This window comes from Dreissena polymorpha, chromosome 14 (genome assembly GCF_020536995.1).
Source record: "Dreissena polymorpha isolate Duluth1 chromosome 14, UMN_Dpol_1.0, whole genome shotgun sequence".
Taxonomy (NCBI): domain Eukaryota; kingdom Metazoa; phylum Mollusca; class Bivalvia; order Myida; family Dreissenidae; genus Dreissena; species Dreissena polymorpha.
The window spans coordinates 68,334,108-68,343,935 of record NC_068368.1 but is presented as its reverse complement, the minus strand read 5'-3'; the positions used below and the strand labels follow the sequence as shown (position 1 = coordinate 68,343,935).

At 35.2% G+C, this 9,828-nt stretch overlaps 1 long non-coding RNA gene across 1 annotated transcript; it reads right to left on the bottom strand.

The window, feature by feature from the left end:
* Positions 1-375: 375 nt before the first annotated feature.
* LOC127858389 (uncharacterized) lies at positions 376-9,030 on the bottom strand. The gene is made up of 4 exons (XR_008038879.1): positions 8,885-9,030; positions 2,932-3,133; positions 2,494-2,587; positions 376-582 (listed from the first exon to the last, which is right to left on the bottom strand). It is a non-coding gene; the product is annotated as an uncharacterized LOC127858389 (long non-coding RNA).
* Between the last annotated feature and the right edge of the window lie 798 nt (positions 9,031-9,828).

The window sequence follows — 9,828 nt, the reverse complement described above, 5'->3', positions numbered from 1 at the left end:
TGACCCTGGCTTCAAGTGGAGCACTGGGGCGAGTTGAAGGACTTCGTCGTTATGAATACAGAAATGTAGGGACCTGCTGTTGAACCTGACCCTGACAACAAAGTGAATACTGTGGTGAGTTGGAGGACTTCGTCGTTATAAACACGGCACTGTAGGGAGGGTTGACCTGTTGTTGAACCTGACCCTGACACCAAAGTGAGTACTGGGGTTAGTTGGAGAACTCCATCAACATGGATATGGCACTATATGGATAGTTGACCTGTTGTTGAACCTACTCTGACAACAAAGTGAGAAATGGGGTGAGTTGGAGATCTTCATCGTCACGGATACGGCGCTGTAGTGAGGACTTACCTGCTGTTGAACCTGAGCCTGACTGCAAGGGGAGTACTGGGGCGAGTTGGAGGACTTCATCACTATGGATGCAGCACTTTAAGGAGGGCTTTAATGCTGTTGAACCTGACCCTTACGTGAAGGGGAGTACGAACTGGGGCAATTGGAGGACTTCCTCGTCATGGATACGGCGCTGTAGGGAGGGTTTACCTCTCACAGATCCTGTTGAGATGTTGTAAGGTGTGGTTCAACCTGGATATGAATATGGGAAAATTGGAAAACATATATATGGCTATATTGTAAAACAAAACTTAATAATGTAAATGTTTCGAGAATAAAATAAAGCAAGGTAAAATACATACTTACATATATATGTATTGTTAAACAAAACATAGAGTCTTAAATAAGCAAGAAAAAATGATATCAAGGTTAAGTCTTTGTTTAAGTTTTTTGAACTAACACTTGTGAGAATAAATCAAGCAAAGTCAAATATATCAGTCTGCGTATATATGAATATATATAAACAAACAAAAATGTGTAAACCTTAATTGTTTTCTGATTAAATTCAAGTTTTCAAGAAACTCATCTTCTTCTTGTTGGCTAAAAAAGTTGGCTGGATGAAATTTTAAAACCCTATCACAAGCGAGAACAGGCCCTAAGTTCTTGGGGCTTGACTGGTACCATTGCCATGCAAAAGCGATATTATTATTATTATTATAGCGGATTTATATAGCGCCCTTTTCATGCAAGAGTGCACCTTCAAAGGCGCTTATATTGATGCTAGTGCGTTCCTGACAACAATACCACATTGCTTGAATAACTTGTAACTAAGACATGCATTAAATTATTTACAGTTTTACACAAGGACTAATTTTTCATTAGTCAAATTAGCCTTGGATGGCATTTTCATCTACTGAAGATGGCAACAATACGTAATTGCTGATCGTAGTTTCATGATTGTCTCTAGCCATACAATTTGATCTAGCCAAATCATCCTCAATGTATCAAGTAGCGTCGCTTTCCTGAAAGCAACAAATTAAGTCACCCATTTAGGTTAAACTCGTAACAAGTGATGGAAACCAATCCAAACATAAAATTGAATTTGTGTTTTCTCTTTTTCAAATATATGCAACTTTCAATTATTAAAACACTTGATAGAGCTTTTGTTCCTCTCCATTTAATGGTATTCCTATTCAATTATTTCTTAGTTCCGTGAATATGTGTAATGCTACGTCATTAAATGGATAGCATAGAAAGTGTTTGCATATGGCGTGTTTAATAAAAAGTTTGCACCACTTAAAAGTGTGGTATTTTTTATTTGTTATACAAGTTTTCCAACAACTAAGTAAGATGACTTTAACACAAATTATGTGCAGCGAGTATGTCATTGTCAATATAAAAACAGACAAACAAATCATTACACATAATCGATCCGGTAATCTTTCTGATAATGAAATTTCTTATAAAGGTACTCCTTCATAAACCCTCCTGTGGACGATGTGGTTTTATGGACGCTTATTAAAGCAAACTATAAACATGTAATAAGCTTTCAATGGGTGGGGCGCAATATTAAGCTGATATTACGAATAAATAAGTAACTACAGTTATGTGTGTACAATAAACTGCTTTGTATCACTGCTCTTTTTGTGGGGTGTTGCCATGGAAAGGGATTATCACTGGTTAGTTAACAGTTATTTTTCAGACCAATGAAAGTAAAGGTTAGTCCAAGAATTTGAATCAGGTACAAAATCAACTGTTTTAAATGCACATGTTATGTATTGTCATCTACATCAGAATGATTGCAAATCTTGTGTAAACATAAAAATATTCATGTGAAAAAAAGTTCATATAATTATATAAAGTTGTGTGCACCTTGGTGTTCTTTGAGTTCTGAATAAGGTCTATATTTGTGTCTTTGTAACTCTAATTGAATTAATAATAATAAACTCTAATTGATGTTGCAATCATGCGTTAGTTAAATTAACTGGAGCCAAAATCCATCGCCCCTTGAATTTGTGCTGGGCCAATAGTTTTTAATATTAAAAAATACCTCCCCTCTACAAGAAGAACTGAGGATGCAAACTATATTCAAAATGTTTGATTGTTTTTAACCCTACGATTGCTTGCATTCATATGATTTGTATATCCAAAGAATGGTCTTACCTTAAATGTTGGGTTGGTTCTTTGCTTCCGCCATGTGTTTCAACTGACATGGACAACTGACTTGACTGTAATGCCAGATGTGGTTGGTCAAGCACTTGAAAAAAAAAGAGGCCAGTTAGTGGTTACGGTACTCATACCAATAAAATGTGTTACACTTGAGCTGCTTGTTAAACAGACATGTTTAGGTTAAAAAGAATTTGTATTTAATATTGGATGTAAAAAACTGTGGCAGAGTGGAAAATGAAGCAATATATCCGAAGACGAATGTGGGCACCTCATTTCTTTATCTTCTTTTTGCATATTGCCAAGAATAAATGAATGGCCTATCTCACATTTCTTGATGTGGTCTAGGAAAATTATTAAAAAATTAACGCAACTTTGGCCTCAAATTGGAGAATCTACATTATTTGACCTTCTGTAAATTCACATCCTTCTTACCGACGTTATTATCAGGATCCTTGTTCTGAATTAGTGGTGACTTCAGGAGGTTTTTGCTCTCCTTGTCATCCGTTGTCAAGGCAAACTCAGAACTATGGTGATGATCGTTGTTTGAAATAATCAGCAATCTCTGCAGACGGCTGAGTCTGGGTCCTGTCTGCGAGGACACATTGTTGAGTTTCCCTGACGACTGTTGTGTCTACTACGTCCACATGAGAAAATAGATTTAAACTTGTTAAGTTCGGAAACAACACCACATAGTTACACGAACAACTATTGTGTCAATTATGTCCAATTTAGAAATAGATATAAACCTGTTAATTGGAATAAAAATCACATAAAATAGCATAAGATTATAGTTGCCTAAGACAAGACATGCTACAACACTTAACAAATCATATCAACTATAATCCTATAATCCAGGCATCTTTGTATCTCTACACTTTGAATACGTGCAACAGGTAAAGCAAACATGTAGCAGAGTATACTGATAATTTAAATGTACGTTTTTAATAAAAATCAAAAACCTATTAAACATAAGATAATCTTATGATGAATTTTGTAATATTTATTAAGATGTACCTTCTAAACCAGCAGAGTTAACATTACAGGCAGAAAGGTGGGATGTTTTTACCGTGTTTTTTATTTAAGCTAAACCCCATAATAAAACACGTTAATATTAACAATGCAAAATAAAGCAGCATAAAACACGATAAAATAAAACCACTTCCCTCCAGGTGTATTTTTTTTTATAATTGATGCAAACAATACTAAAAAGATCAGTATATTTTACTTTGAAGAGTAATTTTACTATTTCATATTTCAAAAAGTATTCATATCACATTTATTTAATACATTTATTTGTCATGTTTTAATGCCATTGTTTAGTATGCATTTCTTACAAGTATGTATAAGAATAACAAGAGCACCGCCTTGCGGGTGCAGACCGCTCATCTATTTTCTTTTTAAAGGTGAAGGGACTCACCGGGGGGGGGGTATAGTATAGTGTGAGGGTGTGGTGGTCATTTGTGAGATGATCTTACAAAAAAAAATAAATAGGGGGGGAAATCAGGGGAGGGGGGTATAGTATAGTGTGAGGGTGTGGTGGTCATTTGTGAGATGATCTTACAAAAAAAAATTAGGGGGGGGGGAATTCGGGAGGGGGGTATTCTTGGGTGCGATGGTTGGACGGTATTTAAAACATAAAATAATAAAAATAAATATTTGTGTTTTTTAACTGTTTCAAAAAAAACAATTTGGGGGGGGGGGGGGTGGGGGGGGGGTATAGTATAGTGTGAGGGTGTGATGGTCATTTGTGAGATGATTGTGAAAAAATAAAAATAAAATAAAAATTAGGGGGGGGGGGACGATTCGGAGGAGGGAGAGGATGGTTTGGGTGGAGTCTATTGTGGTATGTCAGGTAAGAGTAGTTTTGTCAAAGTATCAATCAAATCTAGCAAAAATTTAATAATTTTACCTTGAGAGTCAAGGTCATTCAAAGGTCAAGGTAAAATTCAACTTGCCAGGTACAGTAACCTCATGATAGCATGAAAGTATTTGAAGTTTGAAAGCAATAGCCTTGATACTTTAGAAGTAAAGTGGATCGAAACACAAAATTTAACCATATATTCAAAGTTACTAAGTCAAAAAAGGGCCATAATTCCGTAAAAATGACAACCAGAGTTATGCAACTTGTCTTTTTACTGTACCCTTATGATAGTTTGCGAGTGTTTCAAGTATAAAAGCAATATCTATGATACTTTAGGGGTAAAGTGGACCAAAACACAAAATTTTCAATTTTCTAAGTATAAAGGGCCCATAATTCCGTCCAAATGCCAGTCAGAGTTACATAACTTTGCCTGCACAGTCCCTTTATGATAGTTAAGTGTTGCAAGTATGAAAGCAATAGCTTTGATACTGTAGGAATAAAGTGGACCTAAACACAAAACTTAACCAAATTTTTAATTTTCTAAGTATAAAAAGGGCACATAATTCTGTCAAAATGCCACTCAGAGTTACATTACTTTGCCTGCACAGTCCCCTTATGATATTTAGTAAGTGTTGCAAGTATGAAAGCAATAGCTTTGATACTTAAGGAATAAAATGGACCTAAACACAAAACTTAACCAAAATTTTCAATTTTCTAAGTATAAAAAGGGCACATAATTCTGTCAAAATGCACGCCAGAGTTATCTAACTTTGCCTGACCAGTCCCCTCATGATAGTAAGTAAGTGTACCACGTTTGAAAGCAATAGCTTTGATACTAATGGAATAAAATGGACCTAAACACAAAACTTAACCAAAATTTTCAATTTTCTAAGTATAAAAAGGGAACATAATTCTGTCAAAATGCACGCCAGAGTTATATAACTTTGCCTGCCCAGTCCCCTCATGATAGTAAGTAAGTGTACCAAGTTTGAATGCAATAGCATTGATACTTTCTGAGAAAAGTGGACCTTAACGCAAAACTAAACCGGACGCCGACGCCAACGCCAAGGTGATGACAATAGCTCATAATTTTTTTTCAAAAAATCGATGAGCTAAAAATTACATGTATCACAAATGGCATGTACATGTGCATCTATCTGAAAACATTTAAAGTAAAAGACAACATTGGTATTACACCATAACATATTACACATTAGTTCTAATGTTTTAAGACTAATTCAAATTTTATAAGCCATATGTACACACATTATTTGTATCTGCAATACACACATTACGTGCCACCAGTGATTTGTTTCCCAAAATAACCGCGGTTATTCAGCTGCTTCCCAATCATAAAAATCAACTTTTCCCCAATATGTTTTACCACAAATTTCCAAAAAATAGCCATATTTTCACAATAAACTCAATAAGATTAAAAGAGGGCCTGAAAGGCCCAAAGTCACTCCCCTGAGATACAAAGGAACCAACCTGTTCTGTACAGTCCAATATATACTTAGATCTATTGTTCTGAACAAGTTTCATGAAGTGCGAATAATAAATATAACGTTTAGAATGCTAATAAGGTTTTACTATAGCCATATAAGGAATAATGTTCCCGTCACCTGGTGGCTATATTTTTCAACAGACAAGAACCATTTTCGCACTAATCCAAGATATCATTAAAATACATGTTCTGACCAAGTTTCATGATGATTTGACAATAAATGTGATAATAATTTTCTACCGCATATAAGTTAAAATGTCCTGCCCCCTGGTGATCATGTTTTTCAACCAATTATTATTTCCGATCTCATCCAAGATATCAATAGGACAAATCTTCTGGCCAAGTTTTATGAAGATTGGACTATAAATGAGGCCCCATGAGTGTAAACAAGGTTTTACAATAGCCATATAAAGCCATATAAAGAAAAATGCCCGGCCCTCTGATGGAAATGTTTTTCAAGCAACCAGAGCCGTTTTCGAACTCATCCAACATATCATTAAGACAAATTTTCTGACCAAGTTTCATGATTATCAGAAATATATGTGGCCTCTAGAGTTTTAATTAACAAGGTTTTTCTAATGCCATATACAGAAAAAATGCCCCGCCCCCTACGGCAATATTTTTCAATCAACAGGACCATTTTCAAATTCGTCCAAAATATAATTGGCACAAATTTTCTGACCAAATACCATGAAGATCGGACAATAAATGTGGCGTCTAGAGTGTTAACACGAAAAATGTTGACGCTGCATGCCACACGACAGATGACAAACAAATGGCGATCACAAAAGCTCACCATTAGCATATTATAATGCTCAGATGAGCTTAAAATAAAAGGTTCAAAAGCCACCAAGTTCAATCGGCGCTTTTCAAGAATGTTCAAGCTATTAAAGCTGAGATATCATTAAACATTCATAAAAAGATCCCGACAAACATGAAAATTGGACTATAAACTTTACTTCTGGAGTTTTAAAACGCTTTTTGTTAAATTTGACCTAGTGACCAAGTTTTTGACCTCATGTGACCCAGTTTCACACTAAACCAATATATCATAGAGGAAAATCGTCTGACCAAGTTTCATGAAGATGGGCAATATATGTGGCCTCAAAAGTGTTACCAAGGCAACTATTGACGATGCACAATGCCTGATAAACATAGGACACAATGCTTAAAACCTCAAAATTATGTCTTATTCCTTAAATGCCTCAATGTTTAAAAAATGCACATATTAAATAATTATAAACAATGTATATGTTCGTTAACATGACATGTTGTTGATTTGTTTAATCACGACATATTTGTTAGTTCTCTAATTAGTGAATTATTTTTTATATAAGGCCTTAGAAATTAACGTTTGTCAAGCACGTGCTTCCTTGCTTCCTTTATGAGAGGACCCACACATGTTAACGTGTATCTGTATATCTGTATTCAAGAAACAACACTGGTTCAAAATAATCAGTTTTAACGCTCCTGAAATTGGGATCAAATTTTGGAATGGCTTGGTAGACAACAATTTACGCAACCACTACCCTTTTGAAAAAGAGAAGTTTAACCTGTTAAGGGATCATTATAAAGTTGTGGAACATCGTCCTTTGAGCTTGAACTTGCAACACTAAACCACTGGAAACCAAACAAGACCTCTTTTTCAAAACATATATTCCAAACAAAAGAGCCAAGGTGGCCTTGAATCGCTCTTCTGAGTGTTACGTACACAACCATTGTCGAAGCAATGACAAAGTGACCTTACGTTTGACCTCACAAAACCCAGATACAAAAACGGCCTTGATATTTACAATTAAATGTGACATTTAGAGGGAGAGCAATTGTTTTATAACATATTGTTTATTTTCCTAAGCATTGAACTGGTTTCCTGATGTTTTTTTTTTTTATAAATTGACCCTGTTTTGATCTTTGCCTTGATATATTTTTAAGATAAACACTCTTGCCAAGATCCATTGATTTTTCCCTCAGGTGATGCTTACACTACAGTTACCAATACCCAGTGATGCCTCTTGTCATGGCATTTATCTAATTGTATTAAAATGTTTTGAAATCAATATTGCACATGCACACCTTAATATAATAATAAATAGCATGCACGTTTGAGTGTTGTACATTAAAAGTGTAGGATTACTTTTTCGCACTGTTTGCGTCTGCAATACTGAAAATGTTAAATTTAATTGGTTTCATTATTAACATTCATAATTCATAAAATCAGTTAAATAATAGAGGGCTTTTAATGCTTTTGGTCACTGATTTTGATTTTTTTTTAATTCTACAGTTCTAGGGTTCCCATGTTTTTGGAGGAAAACTTGGTATTTTACATGTTTCGTTTTGTTTCAAAAAAGTATAAACTGTTAAAAATATTGGAGCTTTGTTAGCAAATATATCAAATGCCATTTTGTAACAAGAGGGCCATGATCCCGAAGGTGCTCACCTGAGATCCGAAAGAAATAAACTATTCTTAGAAGCTGGAGATCAGAATGAAAACACTTTATGACATACGGGTTATTACGCTAGTCAATTGTTCCAAGAGTTTGTATCACTCGAGTGGCTTGTGTGATGACATATCATACGAGAGGCGGAGCCTTTCGTCAGATGTGAAATAGCACAAGCCACGAGAGTGATACAAACTCTTGGAACAATTTACTAGCGTAATATTCCTTTTATTATATACAACAACTAACAATTGTTACTGCATATTTTACCGTAACCAATTTTTAAAGTTAAAAATTAGGCATTATTCTGCCGAATGTGAGATTTATGGAACATCGTTAGTGACCTCACACAATGACGCGGAACACAAGTTTTAAATTTGAATGGCATACCCGATGGCTAAAAAGGGCTATGCCAATGTTTAACCAGAGCATTTCCCAGACCAAGACGCAGACATTTGGGCGAGTATTGTAGCGTTGCCTATTCTGTGCAAAAAGAACTTAAACGCTAACGATCTTAGCTATTAAATTACTGAATGTACTTAAGTTCATAAATACACGAAAAAAGAAATTACCGCAGTTTACCTTCTGCGAATTTACATTTTCCTTTGTGATGTCATCCTCAGAATCAGTATCGTTTCCTTGTCATCCTTGGAGTGCTCAACAGTCTCCCATGCAGGCTATGTTGTCCTAACTCTGACTGTTGGGACTTGCTGTTCACATGCGACATTTTCAAGTATCCGTGGCGATTGTTCTGTTGACTACTTCAACATGGGAAAATAAATAAAAAACTGTTAATTACTGACACTATATAAAAGGGTTACACTTAAAACTGTTGTGTCAACTACCTCCATCTGGGCAGATATTTAAACCTGTTAAAAACCCGAAACAGTACAACAAAGTTACCGAAACTGATGTTGTGTCTACTACAGTGATAGGGGCAAATATTTTACCTACATATTTTGTAATTAACAAAAATCACAATTACCAGAAAGAAAAAACTACAAAGGCCATAACATTAGTAAAATACATGTACAACACGACCAACAAATCAAATACAAACATGCCTTCTGACCTTTAGACATTCCTAGATCAGTTATATATGTGTTCACTGGAGACCTGTGAGACCGGTCCTTTGAATTGGTCCTGGGTCACACAAACACCAGCAGGATCTTAAGTGTAACTGAGCTGGTCAACACAGTTTATATTTGCCTGAGTTGCTTTTCAGTGAACTGCTGTACAATACTTGCCGATAGCATGTGTATTGAGTGCATATTCTGGACACATTTTGCATAAAGATGTGCTTTGGTGACACATAGGGAAATCTGAATAGTTCAATTAACAGCAAATATACATATGAATTGGAAAGTTTGGGCTGTCTGTTCAACAGTGTGTTTTGACACTTAGCTAAGTAAGTGCAGGCAACACTTAAGTATTTAGCATTATACTGCAAAGAAAATATTTTCTTGCTGATGCATAACATAAAATAGCATAAAGTTGGCTTAAAAATACATACAACAACACACAGA